Genomic DNA, 14,649 nt, shown 5'->3' on the forward strand with positions numbered 1-14,649 from the left:
AACGAAGTTTATAATCCAGCGAAGCCTTTTTTCGCTTTCACGAACAACAATAAAGCTTGTTTCGCGCCAGTGCAAGCCGTCTTTAGTTCATGATCGACTACACTTGGATTACTTCAAATGACGCTGATGTGTTAGGAATATTCTTGATTTGCTTTTGGCAGCAAGTAAAATATGAAAAAGGCAAGTATGGAGGAAGTTTTCCCAATCTATGTCCTGTCAACGAATTCAGGTTGTGTAACTTGCGTCTGGTGCTTTTTTTCCCTTCGGTCGTCATGCTTCGTTGATTGTGTCTGTTTGATTCGTTGTCGTATTTCTGAAACTCGCGGATAAAGGCGAAATGTTGAACTTGGATTACTACATTCTAGATAACCGAGATCGCATTACTTAATAACTTTTAAAAATTTAATGAAAAGTCTGACTTGTTCCTAAAAGAAGTGATCGCACAAGCATCATCTAACAGCATGGCATTAACACCCGGGAACAAAGACTAGGTAGAAATCAAATGCCTTTGACTTCCTTCATATATATGTTCTTCTTTGTCGTACTAAATGGTAAGAATTGCGTTTGATGATCAACGTAGCCTAAAAGGTCTCATCAGTGCAGCTGGTGTGACTATAAGAAGACTTTGCTGACCAAACGGTAAGTTGCTTATAGTCACACCAGCTGCACTGATGAGACCTTTTAGGTCGAAACAGTGGCCATCTGTCTGCAGCTTATACACAATTCATATTATTGGCTCCACATTGCTTATCATATGGCAAAACTACTTTGGAGTTTTTGGATGTGTGGCATGTGTCGTGCAGTGAATCAAACTTTGGGTTTGTAACTAAAGACTTCATGAAAGATAGAGCTAAAGAACGCTGTTTTCTCCATGGAACGCCATACCGACCCAGACATGTTTACAAGTCAATTGTCCTCGGTGAAACATGCCGTTTGCGCCGCCTTAACCAAAGACAGGACCACTACCTCCAAAGCCTTGAAAGACTTGGGGACAAATGCAGGAAATCTGGGGACATTTGACTTGTAAACATATCTGGGGGGACAAATGCGAGTATCGCAGAGGCACGAACGTGGTCAACACGCTTCCGCAACTCCAACGACAAGATAATAGATCATATTATTGCTTGGGGTACAGAATTTCCTCAGGTTCTCAAGTTAACGCAAAAAGAAAGGAAATTAAAGAGCCAGGCCCAAGTCGTTTACAACGACCACCCTCTTTGGGTAATATTTTAACAAATTACCGGCAGCTGGCGCTGCAAACGAACTGCAACGACTCTCCCGGATGCTACCCTTGTGGGCGGTGCGCATTGTGCGGACACCACGGCAATAACACATCCATGGTTACAGAAACGTCCACAATATCAACAAAAACAGGCAAACAATACAAACTGCCGCAACATCTGACGTGTGCGAGTTTCGGCATTTATGTTGCGACATGCATGATCTGTCAGGAACAATATGTTGGCCAAACCAAAAATAAATTTTCAACAAGATGGACACAGCACCGGTCAGACTGGAATTTCAGCTAAAGTTCGTGCTACGGGTTGTCATTACTCTTTTGCGTGCCCACGTGATTCGCACTCCCTTATCTTTCTGCCTCCGGTGTTAGAAAGCCTTGCACAGCAGTGCAGTTCGTAGTTGGGCAGATGTAGTGGTAGGGGCCACAGTTTTCATCATTTTAGTTTTATTTTATTTTATTTGCTTGCCTATCTTGTGTAAAGGTAGCTTCGAGTGCTTTATTGCATTTTTATTGCAGAAACTGATGATGCCTTTGTAGGCGAAATCGATTTTTCGTATTTCATAAATTAACCGACTGACGGTAATCAGAAACACTTGGTTTCAAACTTTAGCTTCAACCAATTTATTGATGTCAGACAGCACCTCCTCTGTTTCATTGAAGTCTCAACATTGAACATGATAATGTAAAACGCAGTGTTTAGTTTCATAAGATCGAGGCGCCACAAACGCGAGAACTTCAAATATGCTTCTTTGCTTCACTACGTCGTGTATTTGGTTAAGATCATACTTTTAGGGATCATTTCTATAGTATGTATCTTGAAAACGTCATTCAAACGTGACGGACCCCCAACTGCGATGATGAGAAGTAGTGTTTCCTTCTGAGCATGAAGTTTAGTGGAGGTTGGTGTTTATTCTCCTTCTCTGCTTTGAGGAATGTTCTCTCTTCCTGTACTGGGAGAGGGGGGAAGGAAACGTTCTAAGCAGTTAGTTTATCATACGGACTTCACAAACCATTTGTAGTAGCTGTTATTTTGCTTTGAGTAAGACATTTAGTCCTTCACACACAAGAAAATTGAAATTGTATTTGAAAGATGCACAAATCCACTTATACTGTCCCACGCAGTATTTGGTTTCATGACCTCGGGGTGACGTAAGTTATTTTTACATAATTTGACCTTTGCATGGATTCAAACCCAAGGCTTTTTTCGAACTAAATAATCAGGTCATAGAAGAGAATAAACTTTGACAGGAAGAAAGGGCCCCATAGAAAAAATTCGCTTGTTGACCCGAAAAACTATAACAAGCAATTGTTAACGACCAATACAAGATGCTACAAGGGTCCTAATTCGTCCCAATCAACACGTTACTTATTCCACCATGTTGCTTTGCACTAGAAGAGCCAATAATTTTCAGGTTGATTATCTAAGGACAAAGTGAACTACTTGATCAACTTTTAAAATCACTTAAATAAGCAACAAGAGAGGAAGCCATGGTTGGCCAAAACAGGCAGAATCCCATCAAAACAAAACCTAAACTTGATACTAGCAGACAAAGAGCGCTTGTTCAGTTCATCAAGTAAATTATAAAAGCAAGTAATTAATGAAAACCATTTTACAAACAGCGCAGTTACAGATTTCAGTGACAAAAACCGTAGCAAAACGGCAAAACAAGTTACGAGCAAGTGGTTAATGGAGGTGATATAGTGTGCGTTGTTCATCTTCTATGTGTCCTCAGGTATAATCTCGCGTCGGTCGTTTGTTACTTGCATGTTGAGCACAAAAGTGTTCGTATTAAAAGGACGGGAAGATGTACAAGATTGAAAGATACATTAATTTTTTTTATGCAGACCCAAGAAGCTTTAAATACAAGCAAGAGAGACTCGGCTGTTCAGAAAATGTAACTTTGATAATATTTTACATCTCCAAATACATCACAAAAGCGTGGCAAATGTGAATATGTGATTTATAAACGCCAAAATTCAGCAACGCTTACCAAGTGTTTGCACAACTTTTAACTTCTTTTCACATATATTTTGCCAATGTGGTTTTTCAGTTCTCGACAGATTTTCGCAACATTCGATTACTATTTTTGCTTTCCGGATGTATTTTTCTGCCTTTTGAAGATAGTCCATGTGCGTTACACCCATATATGGGTCTGATGACGTCGATTCTTTCGAATAATTGGCAATATTTTTTTGAGATTGTTCAATGTAGCCAGATTGGTACATTTCGACGTAAACGTCTCCAAGCATCACATATCCTTCTACTACCACGCTTAGTCGCTTAACACGTTCTGGAGCACGGTGCATGATTTCTTTGAGTGTCAATTCTGCCCTAGCATATTCCCGCAGCATGTACATAACGCGGCCCACGTACAGTCCACATTGGAAACACAGATAGTGTTTCAAATCCTTGTTATAAGGACCCACCCTCTCCATACTTAGCTTACATCGAACGACCCACTCTAAAACAACAGAAGAAACCAGTGCTTGGTGCTTTTTCACGTGAATTAGGGCATCGCTCAGAGCGCATAACTCTTGAGCACATCCTAACAATCCTACAATTTTGTACGCAGGATCATGCAAACTCTGAAAAGAGTTTGTTGCTGACATTATCAAAACAGCACAATCAAAATAATTTTTTGACAATCTCTCTGAGTGTGCGAATTCCAAGAGGTTTTGGCACGTTGAAGCTTCAGTTGGAGCAAAGCTTGCCAAATCGTTGATGTACCTGTCGATGTCTTTAAAACAACTTTCGTTTTTGAAACTTTGCTTCAGACTGTCTCGAAGTTTTATGGCCCTTTTCTTTGTGAAAATTTTCCACATGTCATCACCTGGAAGTAAAAGACAGGTTTGCGAAAAACGTTTTGTTGTTATTTTGTTTGGTTTAGATTGTTGCAATTCGCAGTACCACTAGCTTTTAGTGGATGTATTCTTACATGCTGCATTTTTTCTCTGCGTTGGTTCATGCCTTAAAAATTCTACTATTTTAATTATTAACATGATTGCTTGCGTTGTTTTCTTTTCATTGCATGCCATTTAAACCGGTGGTTACTATGTTTACATCCAAGAACACGTACAGCGGCCATCTGTGTACAGCTTACAAAATTCAAATGTTTGTCTCAATGCGTATTTGTACGATACTCATGTACCTTTATTCTTCAGAAAGCTCTTCAGTCGTTTTTCGAAATCGGCTTCTTTCCCTTGGTGAATTTTGTCAACCCTGCAATACGAGGCCAAAGTGAACGCAACTACCAACCCAAAGTAAGTTATCATGCTCTTAGTTAATTTGTTATCATGTATTACGTGTTAAGACTTGGTTGTAGGTTTACTTTGTGACGTCACAAACGTCCCCGAACCTGGTCAACCCTTACCGATTTCGAGCTAAATCAAAGGGAAATCTATTTTGTTGATTGACCACGAAGTCAAACAACCTATCTCCAACTTTGGGTTGCGGTGATTTTTCTTCTGCAAAATTATAAAAACATATTTTCAACATATATGTTTTTATTTCCCAAGATTTCGAAGCCTACATACTTGTTTTCTCATCGCCTTTTGTTGTTGAACTCTGCGAAAACTGAACATATGTATTATATTTGTATATTAGTTTCCAATGTCCTAACCATCGATGTTAATCAATCAAAAAAACTTATACCTTAGAAGTAACGTCGCCTGGTGGATCGGGGCTTCTTTTGTGTTGAAGATGCGTCTCCTCATGATGGGTTTGTGATCGTTGGTTCAACTTCCCTTGAGTGTCTAAACCACGTCATAATCATGAATGTGATTAGCACAAAACATATTTCTACGTAAAGCCAACACAGCGAGCGCAAAATGCCAAATAGGACATTTTCGCTACCCGCCAGGTTTATGGCCCTGGACTTGCCACTCAATGCGGGTCAATGGTTCTACTGTTGCGGCCAATGTATACGAAATTATTAGTACGTACCACAGAGTCGTGTTTCATTTAATGACCTATCTACACAAATTTCGATATAAACTCCTTTGTATTACGATTGCGTGGAATTCAGACTTGGTGTCATACCTTTAGATTCGTCGAAGAATTTCTTATCTTTCCCCAAGGCTTTTTCGGATATTTCTGAATTTAAAATTGCAACAAAACAAATCATTTCAGGAAAATACGCTTAGTTTTTTTACTTGCACAAAAAAACATGTAACCGCATACAGTACCGAAATAAACGTTTTCAGGAGCACTTTTTTTAGTATTTTTGTCCAAGGACGAGTCAGTTTGATCGTCTGTGTTACCTGAAGAAACAGTAATAATATAGTTTCTAGTATTTCCGTTTTTATGGATATCGTTTGTGTTAAAATCTGTAACGGATATTTCAGCATTGCACAATATACTGTAGGTCATAATGTCATTGCAACTGTAACTGAATCAAAGTCAAGACACACACTAGACAAGACTCCAGAAAATCTTGCTTCTGGCAAGGTTTTAATTAATTTCGCTGGGCACTCTGGACCAACTTCTTATATACTAAGCTACATAGACCTGTGTGCATATATACAGTTGACAAGTCACACCGGTAACTATTAGACCGTCAGTGTAACGTTTATACAGTTACAGCCACACTACGAAACTGTAGGCCCAAAAAATTTTGGATTATTACCGGATGAATAAAGTTCTTTAGGTGTCGTATTTTCCTCCAATTTGATGTTTGAATACCTTTTCGTTTTCTCAGACGTTGATATAGGTGATGTTGCTGCATTTTCAATATATACAGAAGTTCAACACAGGATTATAAAAATTTTAAATTAGTCAACAGGTACCACAAAGTGGAAATATGTGTGTCTAGTGCGAGTGTAAAAGTGAGTGCAGTGCCACAGTCAACAGCTGCAGTGATGAGACCTTACATGTCGAGACAGTGTGTACACCCTGTCTGCATATCTTATTCATTATCTTAGATCTTCTTGCACGTATATAATGGTAATTCTTTCATCCAAAAAATTTCAGAATTAAAAATACTAATCATGTTTCGTTTGAAATCACATAATTTAGGACAGGTGTTGTTTTGGAGGGTCAGGCCGCCCGCAACTACTCCGAACACAAAGCCAAATCCCGGTAAAAGTTCTTACAGTTGTTTTCTGATCTTCTAGGCTTGCTTTACCTTTAGGTTTGCCAAGGATATCGGGATCTGGTTTTGATCTTCCTATGCGCTCTTTATCACAAAATGTGTGGTTGGATTTTTTGTTGCCTAACAGCACAACAATGTTCAAGTTTTAACTTAGTTGTAAGGAGATAAGGCGTAATTGCTAGGTCAGGTCAACAGGCGATAACAACTAATTCAAACAAGAAGTCAAACCGAAAGTATTTAGCCCGTGAATAATAAAACAGTGAATACACACCATAGGTAATCATTGCGCAACAGAGAAGAAGGTCTGAACAAACAGATTTTAAATACCTCGTTTTCCTTCTGTAGTTTGGTTAATGACCATTGTGTTCAATGAGTACCATGGAATGTCCAACCCAATAGGCAAGTTTGTGGCAGTGGAACCATTTGGGGCATTCGGCCTCGTTTCAGTATCACCCAACACCTTCCACCAACTTTGAAATTCACGTTTGAGCTTTGCTACGGTGGGTCGTGCAGATGGAGCCATATTCATGCACTGTTCTGCTATATCCTTGATGGCAATATATAGTGTAGTCTTTTGGTTTGAGCAACACTTAATCATACTGCACACAATTATGCCAAAACTATATACGTCTTCCTTGTTAATTGTAGAAAATCTCGGGGTTTTGATAATTTTTGGTGCTGCCGAAAACTCCAAATTATTTGCATTCACGCAATTAATTTTGGCACGCATGTTTTCAGTGACAAGGATCTTGTCGAGGGTCAACTCATTATCTGTCAGTCGTTTGTAGCTGGTGAACTTATGTAGGTGGAATAACCCATCAACAACATCCGAAACTAAACTAAACAAGAGAATGTCGTCGATCTCAATCGAGTTATTTGAGATCAGTTGTTGAAGATTTCCACTTGGAAAGTACTCCATGACAACTCCAAGGGAAGATTTCCACTTGGCGTACCCGAGAACCCGGACTATATTGTCGTGTTTGACTTGCTGCAAGACTCCAAGCATGCTATGTAACCTGCAAAAGTTTGTTGTGTGTTTGTGAATTATTTGCTTGCATCCCGTTAAAGGTTATTCAACAAACATATTTTTTTGCTGTCGCATTTTATGAATTTTGCGATGTCTGTTCCGGGATTTTTTTTAATACTATCATTGTTTTTCCATTAGAAAATGATATTGTGCCTACGAAACCGCTACCACGTTATTTTTTATATTTACTGATTTTAGATAGATTTTTTCTGATGCCTCAGTTAAACCCATTGGAAGGTATTTAAATCCGTAATGAAATATTGCACTAAACCATGACTTTACGTCACTGAAGAATATTGCCACAAACACAAAGATGGAATCGACTCACCGAGTTTCATTTTGTTTCAATTCCGAATTACTTCCTTCCACAGCAATGCACTTTACTGCTACGTATTCAAGCGATTCATCAATGCATAGTTTTACTTTGCCAGTACCTAATCCAAATGGCGAAATGCTGGGTGGAACACACCAAATGTTCTCGGCATCGTAATATTTAGTCTAAAACACATCATTTGTATTGATTTTGCTTTTATACAATGTAAAACAAACAACAAGCCTAGTATATTATGAAAATTTTCCTTGCAACAAAATTATCCCCACCTCAATTATTTCTTCCATTTTCTGCTTGTCTTGACTTTGTGTTTTTAACAACAAATTTATCACTTTGTGATAACTTTACGCTCAAACACATTTAACTGCAGACTGGACGATCAAAATTGGTTTTCTTGTCATTTCCCAATCGGACGATTCACATTTAAACTTCTTTTCAGGGAGCTGTTTAAACTTTCCGATTCAACCCTTGGTTGTAAACATTTGCTACTATCTGCTTTGGACCGATATCCCTTTCGTTAAATCAGTGGTTAATCTTTGACAAATGGATTATCACCTAACTGTATGTTGGGCGGCAAGGACAACTATGCCGTTAAATTTTACGATTCCAAGATCAAATGACTTGGTTATGGTTAGGGAATTTTGGTATAGTGAGGAACTTTTTTAACGGGCAAACCTTCCTGTAAGCGACGCGTGTTTCGAGCAACGCTTTAACCATGAAACGCGTAACAAAACTTCTTGTAACTATTGATGCAAAACTTTACACAATCAAAAATTCGTGACGCCGTCTTCCCTAAAGCAAGACGTTGGCGAAGACGGCGTTACGATTTTTTGATCGTGTGAAGTTTTGTATCTAAAGAAACCGTTTATTTCAGTATAGAACCTATGGCAAGAATGGAAGGTATGACAAACCCTGATCATAACTTATGCACCTATGTTCTAAAGCAATTTGTTCTACTGGAATTAAGTTGATGTAAAACACAAATAAAAGTGTCTACTCCATATTTAAATGAACATAAAATTATTACGTTTTGTAAACTGTTTCTTGATTAAGTATATTTTCAAGCAGACACATAATCAGCAAAACAAGAAAAATCACTTGCAACAGAAATCTGTTATTTACATTTGATGATATATTTATTTTCATGTATATCAACGACACAGATTTTTGGTTACTACTGCTCAGGTTGGGTTTGATTATCAAGAGTTATTTGCTAACATTCAAAATAATTATCAAAACAACACAATCAAAATAATTTTCTGACAATCTCTCCAGGTTTGCGAATTCCAAGAGGTTTCGGCACAATGAAGCTTCAGTTGGAGCTAAGCTTGCCAAATCGTTGATGTACCTGTCGATGTCATTAAAACAACTTTCGTTTTTGAAACTTTGCTTCAGACTGTCTCGGAGTTTTATGGCTTTTTTCTTTGTGAAAACCTTCCACATGTCATCATCTGGAGGTAAAAGACAGGTTTGCGAAAAACGTTTTGCGTTATTTTGTTTGGTTTAGATTGTTGCAATTCGCAGTGCCACTAGCTTTTTGTGGATGTATACTTACATGCTGCATTTTTTCTCTGCGTTGGTTCATGCCTTAAAAATTCTACTATTTTAATTATTAACATGATTGCTTGCGTTGTTTTCTTTTCATTGCATGCCATTTAAACCGGTGGTTACTATGTTTACATCCAAGAACACGTAAAGTGGCCATATGTGTGCAGCTTACAAAATTCAAATGTTTGTCTCAATGCGTATTTGTACGATACTCATGTACCTTTATCCTTCAGAAAGCTCTTCAGTCGTTTTTCGAAATCGGCTTCTTTCCCTTGGTGAATTTTGTCAACCCTGGAATACGAGGCCAAAGTGAACGCCACTACCAACCCAGAGTAAGTTATCATGCTCTTAGTTAATGTGTTGTCATGTATTACGTGTTAAGACTTGGTTGTAGGTTTATTTTGTGACGTCACAAACGTCCCCGAACCTGGCCAACCCTTACCGATTTCGAGCTAAATCAAAGGGAAATCTCTTATGTTGATTGACCACGAAGTCAAACAACCTATCTCCAACTTTGGGTTGCGGTGATTTTTCTGCTGCAAAATTATAAAAACATATTTTCAACATATATGTTTTTATTTCCCAAGATTTCGAAGCCTACATACTTGTTTTCTCATCGCCTTTTGTTGTTGAACTCTGCGAAAACTGAACATATGTATTATATTTGTATATTAGTTTCCAATGTCCTAACCATCGATGTTCATCAATCAAAAAAACTTATACCTTGGAAGTAATGTCGCCTGGTGGATCGGGGCTTCTTTTGTGTTGAAGATGCGTACCCTCATGATGGGTTTGTGATCCTTGGTTCAACTCCCGTGAGTGTCTAAACCACGTGATAATCATGAATGTGATTAGCACAAAGCATATTTCTATGTAAAGCCAACACATCGAGCGCACTGAACCAACCCACTGAGCTGTCAGCAAGATAGCTGTGGATTTACATAGAAATACATATCGTGATACGGTGAGCGATCAACAGCCTGGAATTTGTTCTACTGGAATTAAGTTGATGTAAAACACAATCAAAAGTGTCTACTCCATATTCAAATGAACATAAAGTTATTATATTTTGTAAACTGTTTTTTGATTAAGTATATTTTCAAGCAGACACATAATCAGCAAAACAAGAAAAATCACTTGCAACGGAAATATGTTAGTTACATTTGATTATAAGTTTCTTTTAATTTATATATTAACGACACAGTTTTTTTGTTACTACTGCTCAAGATGGGTTTGATTATCATCACTGTGAAACCGGTGCCAATGTTGCGAATCCAACACGGTTGTTGGCGATATCGAAATTTGTGTAGTAATTTTTCTCATAAACATGACACCAAAGATCCACAATGGACTTTCTTCTGACGCCATATTAATGCCGGTAAACCCCAAGATGCAATCATTCAAATGCTGTTATAAAAGTATAAAAAATGTCTACTCAGTAATATCGTAGACACAATTTAACATTAGAAAAAGTAACCTAAGATAAACACCAAATTTTAGCGGTTGATAATTTCTTGAATTTATCGGACGTTTGCAATAGCAATGATGGAAATTTCATCCTTTAGTCGTCACAGCTTTTAAACGACGCATGATATTGGGTTGGAATAAAGGTATACGTTAAAGAGTAAATCAAAGTTTAGTAACCAGCATTGTTGCAGCAGTTTCGTACGTCTGATTGATATTGTCCTAAATAAATACAATAAATTTTTACATTTTTTTCCCCGATTCGGGGGTTGTTATCAAAACTTTGCCATATGATAAGCAATGTGGAGCCAATAAGATGAATTGTGAATAAGCTGCAGACAGATGGCCACTGTTTCGACCTAAAAGGTCTCATCAGTGCAGCTGGTGTGACTATAAGCAACTTACCGTTTGGTCAGCAAAGTCGTCTTATAGTCACACCAGCTGCACTGATGAGAACTTTTAGGCTACGTTGATCATCAAACGCAACTCTTACCATTTAGTACGACTAAGAAGAACATATATATGAAGGAAGTCAAAGGCATTTGATTTCTACCTAGTCTTTGTTCCCGGGTGTTAATGCCATGCTGTTAGATGATGCTTGTGCGATCACTTCTTTCAGGAACAAGTCAGACTTTTTATTAAATTTTTGAAAGTTATTAAGTAATGCGATCTCGGCTATCTACAATGTAATAATCCAAGTTCAACATTTCGCCTTTATCCGCGAGTTTCAGAAATACGACAACGAATCAAGCAGAGACAATCAACGAAGCATGACGACCGAAGGGAAAAAAAGCACCAGACGCAAGTTACACAACCTGAATTCGTTGACAGGACATAGATTGGGAAAACTTCCTCCATACTTGCCTTTTTCATATTTTACTTGCTGCCAAAAGTAAATCAAGAATATTCCTAACACATCAGCGTCATTTGAAGTAATCCAAGTGTAGTCGATCATGAACTAAAGACCGCTTGCACTGGCGCGAAGCAAGCTTTTGTTGTTCATGAAAGCGAAAAAGGCTTCGCTGGATTGTAAACTTAGTTGTTTAGATCTCGGGTGTGGGAAGAATAGTTTGGACTTGCATGACTTGAATTCGCGTATATCTGTTCGCGAACGCCTTCCACGTGATTTATCTGTGCGCGATCGCGGTGTTGCCAAAAACACTGGTTCAACTTTTTTTGTGGTAAATGGGTTGCGAAACGATAAAAAGTTTGAGAAGAAAATCCTTTGAATAAGAAGATACACGAAACAAAGTTAACTACGAACATAACTAACGGTTTTGTAAATCTTTAATATGAACAGAATAGCCAATACAATAGCACTGTATTGGCTATTCTGTTCATATTAAAGTTAACTACATTTTTGTTTGTACCACGCAAGTCTTACATCAACATTTCTGACACCCCGTAACAAATGAATAAAATTAAAACAAACAAACACGCCATAGAAATCTTGAGTTCAGTTTCAATCCTTTGCATTACAGGATGACTTTCACGCCTGTATTCATCCAACACGACAGAGTGTTTATTTTTGTGTGGAAAAGGTTGGTCGGGGATAGGAAGGTCCAGGAATTCGCACGATGGTTTCCAACCTTCTTTTACTTCATATATTAGAAGCTGTTTTGTGGGAACGATCTGAACATTTTGTGATAAAACATAGCTGAGAAACAACGCTTGTGGTTGAAGCTACTTTCGGGGGATGTTGATTGACGAAAAATATCGAAAAGAAGTATTTAAATTTCATCAGTTTAATGCAGTTAAAAAATCCCTAAGGTAAAACAGTCATTAAACAAAATACTTGTGAGTTGTGTTGGCGTTCAGTGATTATTATTTAGAACCGGCAGCGATTTTAGTGCAATAAATATAACCAAGGAAACAAGGCATGAGACTGTTTTCTTTAAAGGTTATGCAATTTTGAGGACCTCTATCATGAGGTATAACGAGTTTGTAACAAATCTAGACGGATATTCTTCACAAACATATTTATACATTGTACCTGTTTTATGTTGCGTTCGTGTCTCCTCTTAAAACGTTTCAAAGCTTCGTCGCAAAGCGGAATGCCTCTAAAGTTTGGCCACCTTTTGTATCTTGCAAGAAAATGATCTACGAAGAAATATGTAATGTTACGGGGGATTGACGACAAGCCTTCGATACGCGAAACTTCGTGTGTGGACAGTTGGCTGTAAAGTAACTTATTTCTCTTGGAAATCTTCGCAAAATATCACATGTTCCTTATCCAGTTTTATCGTAATGCCCCAACCGAAAGTGACTTAATTTTATATTTTACTTTTTCTACATGATGGTGTAGATCCCTACGTCACTATCGCACGGGCCCATTATACATATTTTTGAGTCCATTACACATCTTTGGCTTGTATAGTTCATTTACGATGCAGCAACGAAATAATTTGATTTGAAGGGTTTGTGTGTGCGGAAACCCAATCGAACAATAATGAAACGTTTATGTTCATACCACTTAATACAATATGAGATTGGGCCTTCAATCCAGTGTAAGTTAGAATGCGCGCAAGACGAAACTGAATGTCGGATGTTATTTTGTGAACTTGACTTTTCCAGCTTCGCAACCACACATCATCTTCTCGAGTTGTCAGAATGACCTAAAATGACAATACTATAACTTTTAGACAAAGACAGATATAAGCAAATATCCTCTCCTAATATCATAATACACAGTGACTGCCAACCCCAAGGTTGCAACTTCTAATAGGGCATAATGAATTAGGGACAACAGCTAAAAAGCTTAATAGACTTTCCACAAATATTTTCAGTGGTATTATTAAAACTGCCCAGAAATATATGTGCAAAAAAGAAATAATGATACAATCCCTGCCAATTGATACAATCCCTGCCAATCAAACTAATTGTTTTTCAATAACGGATATGACGCGGAAAGAAGTGATATCGATTCTATTATTGAAGCATTTGCACCTTGACTTCAGGAAATGCATCGAATATTTCCTCCCAGTAATAGTTGCACGGACTATCAACAACAGCGTCAACATTCTCATACATTCGTCTCATGTCCTCCATCTTAAAACCATCCCTGACTTGCTTCTCCCAATCTTCGCCGAGGTAATAAAAGTTCTCCATGAAATCATACACACCATACCCGAGCAGTTTTAATGCTTCTCCCATTGATGTTGTACCAGTTTTGGCCACACCCGCAACCAACACTTTCATAGCAAGGCCCACTGCAACTTGCAAAATTCCAAGGCGTTGTCTTTCGATACACAAACATTGTGTGAATAAAGCAACTGAAGCGTGACGTCGAAAAAAGTTTCGTCATGCTCCAATAGTTTCCTTTCATCACATTGTGTATTTATGGATATCACCACACAAGGTTAATTGTTCATTACACTTTAAGCGCAACGAAGGTAACCTGGGTGCACATACTTTGAGTTAATTACTTCGAATGTGAAAGTCAAAGCTATTATGCTGTTAATCATCTTAAGTTAAAGTAGAAGTTTCGAGCACGAACTGCGTTCATCATTAGTACTATTGATTCATTCAACATGAAGAATGCCGGCCAATTTGTGTCCCGGTATTTCAGTATTTTCTTGGACAACAGACCGACAACATTTTCTTGTTTACCGTTGTTTTCGCAAAGGGCCATATATATGTCAAGTGACTAAAATATAGCGACGGACAAACAAGACTTGTAAAGCAGGCCGATGTGAACAACATTTTTTTGTTTTTGGAGCCAAACCCGGCGGGCCTGGACGAGGCAGCCTTGAACCGAATGTGGCCCGCGGGTCGTAGTTTGGTGCCCCCTGCAATAAACAGAAGGATTTTCTTCTATTTTCTTTGATTTATTATATTGCAGCAAAAAAACGAATGCATAAATTAAACAAGTACAACAGTTGAAAAGGAACAAAAGGACAAAAATGCATTGATTTATTTTCTTTTTTGTGTCTGAGCAAAGAGTGGTTTT

The 14,649-nt window shown here is 38.0% G+C and overlaps 1 non-coding gene across 1 annotated transcript; it reads left to right on the plus strand.

Moving 5' to 3' along the window:
* The first annotated feature begins 2,016 nt into the window (after positions 1 to 2,016).
* Positions 2,017 to 2,224, plus strand: LOC145896499 (small nucleolar RNA U3). The gene has a single exon (XR_014401943.1). It is a non-coding gene; the product is annotated as a small nucleolar RNA U3 (small nucleolar RNA).
* The last annotated feature ends 12,425 nt before the right edge of the window (positions 2,225 to 14,649 follow it).

This window comes from Ascidia mentula, chromosome 3 (assembly GCF_947561715.1).
Source record: "Ascidia mentula chromosome 3, kaAscMent1.1, whole genome shotgun sequence".
Taxonomy (NCBI): domain Eukaryota; kingdom Metazoa; phylum Chordata; class Ascidiacea; order Phlebobranchia; family Ascidiidae; genus Ascidia; species Ascidia mentula.